The sequence below is a fragment of the Onychomys torridus genome, chromosome 3, assembly GCF_903995425.1.
Source record: "Onychomys torridus chromosome 3, mOncTor1.1, whole genome shotgun sequence".
Lineage (NCBI taxonomy): Eukaryota > Metazoa > Chordata > Mammalia > Rodentia > Cricetidae > Onychomys > Onychomys torridus.
In genome coordinates, this window is record NC_050445.1 from 866,817 (window position 1) to 872,871 (window position 6,055).

The following is a 6,055-nucleotide window of genomic DNA, read 5'->3' on the forward strand; positions in this document are numbered from 1 at the left end:
GGGACATGAACCCTGATCCCATCTTTTGGAGCTGAGCTCACGTCCCAGAGTGATCCAGAGGTTTAGGACTGGACAAGCACCCACCATCCCTTCTCTCCCTCAATCCATCCTTTAAATACCTTTTCTTGGAACTGTTAAGTTTCAAACCTGGAATGGCTGAGGAGCCTATTTAACATATCAAAGTAGACCTGGCCTCCAGGTTCTTCTAGCTTCCCTCAGTCCCTCTCTGTTACAGTGTACAGCTGGCAAACCACACCCTGGACCCTAAATTCTCAGGCCCAGGGGCTGGGCTGCCCTTGCCCCAGAGGCTCTTTCCTATGTAATCCAGACATCTTGGTTACCTGCTTTTTTGGACCTTTGGCCTCTGGGCTGCTGCCCCTGTTCGCTCCCTACCCCACTCTTCTCATGGACCAGCTCAGCCTGGTCCTGTCCACTCTGGACTTTTCCAGATATCCCTGCCTCTGAGTATGCTGTCCCGCATATCTATGATAAACTTTCTCCTCCACCATACCCAGGAGCAGTCATTTCCTTTTTATTTCTTTTTTTCATTCATCAACAAGCTCTAAAAACTCTTTCTTTCTAAGACTCTCCATGTTTGAAGAATCTTTTAAAATTATTAGGCAGGTCCCAAGGTTTTGATCACCAATAAAGAAAATGAACATAATTAATTAATTCAACATTTACTAGTTTGTTGAAACAGGGTCTCACTATATGAAGCAGGCTAGCCTAGAATTCATGGAGAACTGCCTGCCTCTGTCTCCCAAGTGCTAGAATTCACTGCTTTAAAAGAAAAAAAGCTTGTTTTTATTTTTTCGGTGTGTGTGTGTGTGTGTGTGTGTGTGTGTGTGTGTGTGTGTGCATGTGGAGGCTAGAGGTGTTGGATTTCCTGGAGCTGGAGTTACAAACTGTTGTGAGCTGTAAGATTTGGTTGCTGGTACCCGAATTGTGGTCCTCTGAAGCAGAATACACTTTTTGTTTTGTTTTGTTTTGTTTTTTTGTTTTTGAGATGGGGTTTCTCTGTGCAGCCCTGGCCCTCCTGGAACTCACTCTGTAGACCAGGATGGCCACGAACATAGAGACCCACCTACCTCTGCCTCCTGAGTCACGGGATTAAAAGGCGTGTGCCACCACTGCCCAACTCAGTATACACTCTTAACTGCTGAACCATCTCTCTAGACCTTACTGAGTTTGGGGGGATAATTTTTATTATAAAAGTAAAAGGAAAGAGAGCAACATAAAACCAGTGGGTATTTGACCTTGTACTTGAGAACTGAGGCATCAATACCTGGTTCAGCTCAAGTAGCTGCAGTCCTGGGGGCTTTGGGGGCTTTGGGGGCTTGTCGGCGTTCTGGTCCTAATCTTACTGCTACACACTTCATTCTTGAAGACAGTGGCTCACGAACGTAGGTGCTGCCCGGAAAGGGATGGCGTCAGTAAGACATGATGGTGAAAGAGGAAGCCCAGGAAAGGCAAGGTTGGTCTTTCTCTTGGCTGGTGTCAGATTGCAACTCTTGGCATTCCATTTGAAAACTGACAGGTGACGTATTTATATAAACTGAAAATGGAGGTGCAAATAGACCAAGGTATTTCCCCCAAATCTGTTCTCGGTCAGTGTGTCAGTGCGTAAGACCTTTGCCTCAGCCTGAGCTAATGGTGTTAGCCATTTTAATGCTTTTATGCACAAAGGTTTTTGTGTGTGTGTCATGAGTATTGGGTGGCAAATGCATCTTCCATGAATTTGATAAGTCTCTATGACTCACCATCACTAGGGTAGGATAAGATAGATTAATAATGGACAAAGAAAATCAGCTGAACATTTGTTTTGCAACTTCATATAAATATCTTGTGTAAGTGTGTCTATGTACCCATATACATGTACCTGTCTGAGCATGCATGTGCCACAGCAGCACATGTGTGGAGATCAGAGCACAGCTTTGCAGGGACCATGGAGGTTCCAGGAACGGAAATGAGGTTTCAGGTTTGATGGTAAACTCTTTTACCTGCTGAGCCATTTCAGAGGATATAGTTACATATTTTGTCTTTCATATTTGTCTTTTTTCCTGTGGATATAAGCCTTGGTACAGGTATGGGGGTGAGAAGGTAACTAAAGAGAGTGGTTCTCTGCTTCTACCATGTGGGTTTGGGGGTCAAACTCACGTTATCAGCCTTGGCAGCAAGAGCCTTCACCTGCTGAGCCACCTTGCTGGCCCCCAGTTGTGTTTTTTAATGGCACTAAAGAAGCCATTTCTTCAGGGATGTTATACTTGTCATTAATACCACTGATAAAAATGGCAAGGTCTCATTCTCCATTGGCATCGGAAGGGGAGAGTTTTTCATGGAAGCCCAATAGGTCTCTGCCGTGTTGAGCTTCAGCTGCAGCCACAGGGCGCACATAGCACTCAGAGACCCAATGAGGAACCTCATTCTCCTGAGGAAAGACATAAACAGAACCCCGAGCCCACACCAACACCAGATTGGGTCCCCTCTAAGTGTCAGTAGAATTATCCTTCCATCACTCCAGAGGGTGATTTGCAACAGGAGCCGTCCAGGGCTTATCTGCAGTGGATAGTCCAGCAGAAACCACTGATAAAAAAATTTAAAATATACAAAACAAGGGAAAGAATAGAATGTGGAGAGGAATGATGAGCCCCTAGTTTCCCCTTTTTGCTTTAGCAAAATATGTTTGTTTGTTTTTTTTAATGTTCACATTTTTCTTTTCTTTTTTCTTTTTATTTTTTTAAATTAATTAATCAATTTATTTTTTATTATCAGCTTGATATAGCATAAATTCTTATCTTAATAGTGAAATGTTTCATTGAGGGTTGCTCAGTAATTGAGTAAAACCAAAACTTATTATAAGCTACAGTCATCCCAATATGGCCAGCTTTGGCAAGCATTAATGTAAGCCTAGGAACTATAGCCATGCAGTTAGATTCTCCTGAAGGTAATGTATGGTAACTGCTTTTTCAAGTATGTTTGAGAACATGTCATCCAGACACCTTGGAGATTAAGGATAACCCTGAAGGTCACTGACCTCAATTTATTAAGAGTAGTATGCCAGCTAAACATTTTCATTTTCACAATCCTATTCAAGCTAGAGTAGTACCTACTTTTCAGGAGTGGCTCTGTGCAACATTTATTGGCCTCCTGAAATTCATTTAGCCCCCTTTGAAGATACCTTAAAATTTGTGAGTCTGAATGTAGTCATTATGAGACCATTAGTTCTGCTCCTTGTGAGCTGCCTGTTTTTTCTTCATGGTTCTTAGTTGTTCTTTTGCAGAGCTGCCAGCTTAAGTTGTGCTGGGATCAAGAAAAATGGGCCTCGGTGGTTCATGTTCCTGGAGTTGTGTCCATGCCAGTGGATGTCCACATGCTCCAGAAGAGAATTTGACATCACTGCTGCCATTGTTGCTGGTATAACAGTGATGACCACCACTACTACTGTTTCTGAGATTGCCATTTCATAATTGGTTACTACAGCTAGCACAGTGGAGACCCTGGCAGCAAAAGTAGCTACCACAGTTAACTAATCTTTCATTCTATTGGGCATGACAAATTTAAATCAATAGTTATATACATTTCAATTGTCTTTGAAAGTTCCATTTGCTTTTGGGATACCATCTTACAAGGACTCCAATTTGCAGTAAGGCTCGTTAATGAAGGGAATGGCTCAGCTGCCTTTAGCCTACTGGCTATGGGTGGGTTAGGATTTCTGTTGGTCTTTTCTGTGTTGAACACAGATTGCAAGCCCAGCGCCACTTTGAGATCTTTGGCAACAGTTAACTCTGCAGCTCACACAGGATTGAGCCTGTATAATAAATGAGTATTCAGAGACGGGTAATACCTGGCGGGGGGGCGCTCACCAACCTAAGACAGAGTGCCTGTGTGGCTTGGACAGGTGTCTCCATGATGGGTAAGGTGACCTGCTGATGTCCCGTGCAACCTAAGTCAGAAACTCATTTTTTAGTAAAAGGGGGGACCTGTAGGGCCCTGGCCCCCATTTTGGGTAACTGTTGCCTTGCTTGCTGACCTTGACCTTGATACCCTCCCTATGCTAATTCCTCGCCAGGTTCCACCTTTCTGAATGCTTAATGGAAGTTCCTTGTCTGTGTATCCTGCATGTTGGGCATTAACAGCTTAGATGCAAGATTGTAAAACATTGGAAACGAACTTCTGCCCTCCAGGGTTCTCCCATTGCGCTGTATTTAAGACCTTCTCCCTCCTTAAAGAAATGACATTTGGCATTAAAAAAAAAAAGAAGAAGACGAAGACGAAGACGAAGACAAAGACGAAGAAGAAGAAGAAGAAGAAGAAGAAGAAGAAGAAGAAGAAGAAGAAGAAGAAGAAGAAGAAGAAGAAAAGAAATTGAACACAGTGATGTTCTAAAACAGGAAGTGGTAATGGTGTCATGAGCCTCAGAGCATGCTGGACTAAAGTCTTTCAAATTGTGCAAACAGGAAAATTGTATAGTATGTGAATTAGCTGTCAATAAAGATTTTATAAAAAACAAACAAACAAACAACAACAACAAAACGGCAAGTTCCCTGTACCTTTAGCATCAGTGCTGTCACCCACCAAAAACAGTATAAAATTTAACATTGGTGTCTCCACTCTTCCAACCCTTTCCATAGAGTTTCCAGTGTCTTCAGCTAGGCTGGCTATAAGACTAACTGATTTTAGAAATAATATAGAATAATTCCTTTTCAGGGCACACTGTATCTTTCATAGTCTCCATGCATTGCTTAGTAAACTCATCATAAGTAGTTTTGATTTTCTACTAAAGATGCCATCCCATAATGAGCTTTACAGTGGGTTCTGAGTTGTGACTTTTAAGACAGTTCTGGTGGAGACAACACATTTGCTTTTCAGTTTCATCATTTTATAGTTCCAGCACAATCCTCAGTGCTCAATCCCCATTCGGCAGCATGCATTTTTGCATAGGATGCCTTTTGAAACAACTCATGTAAAGCCCCTGCCAAATAAGCAGGCCGCCTTACCATAGCCCTCTACAAAAGAGCCAGTTGTCAGCTCATCTGTCATTGGACAATCTTCCTTCATCTGTAAATGTGGGGAGTTGGGGGAAGCTTTGTTTTCTTCTGAGATCTCCACAGACACCATGACATGTGTACACCCACATACATACACACAGGGAAAAAATAAACAAACATGAAAAAAGGAAAATAACACAAAAGCATTTAACTGCAAGAGAAAGTTCAAAGGGAGCTTGCAGGGTCCTAGTGACCTGAGTTCCATCTTTGGGCTGCATATAAAGGTGGAAGGAGAGAATTAACTCCATAAAGATTATCCCTGACTGCCACATGTGTGCTGTGTCATAAGCATGCATTTTCTCTGCCTCAGACAGGAGATAAGTAAATACATACAAAAGAATGTTTAAATCAAGAATCAAGGCATGCTGAGATGTAAAAGTAATAAGTAAAGGGACTATATACTTTTACTATAAAAATTAATCGACAGGAAAATACAAAGCAAGATTTAGACCCTTGCACATCTCAGCTTAATGTTTTAGTGGACAGTCAATAGTTAAGTGTTGTGGGCAGTGAGAGAGGCATGGCCAAGGTATGGATGCACCCTTAAATTTGAAATAAGGGGAGTTGGGGATTTAGCTTAGTGGTAGAGCGCTTGCCTAGCAAGCGCAAGGCCCTGGGTTCAATCCTCAGCTCAAAAAAAAAAAAAAAAAGAAAGAAGAACACTTGCCCACCTTTCACAAGACATCAAAAGCTATCCTTGGCAGTGGAAGGTCACAACAGTATGGCTAATTGCTATGTCTCATGAGTCAAGTCACCGTGAGCACAGTAATGTGCCAATTTGACTCACTGTGCTGGGAAATTGCATACCATTTATCCGAAGCCATACATGCATGTAGATGGTGAGAGCATGGATGCATTTATTTTGGGTGACACTGTGAAACAATGTTGTCCTCTACAAAGTTCATGTTTGAGAACTACATTATGGCTTTACCAAAAAAATCCCCTCCACACACAAATGTCATGCTTTGGTGATGTCATGATTTTCAGGTAAGATCACTGGTTACTCT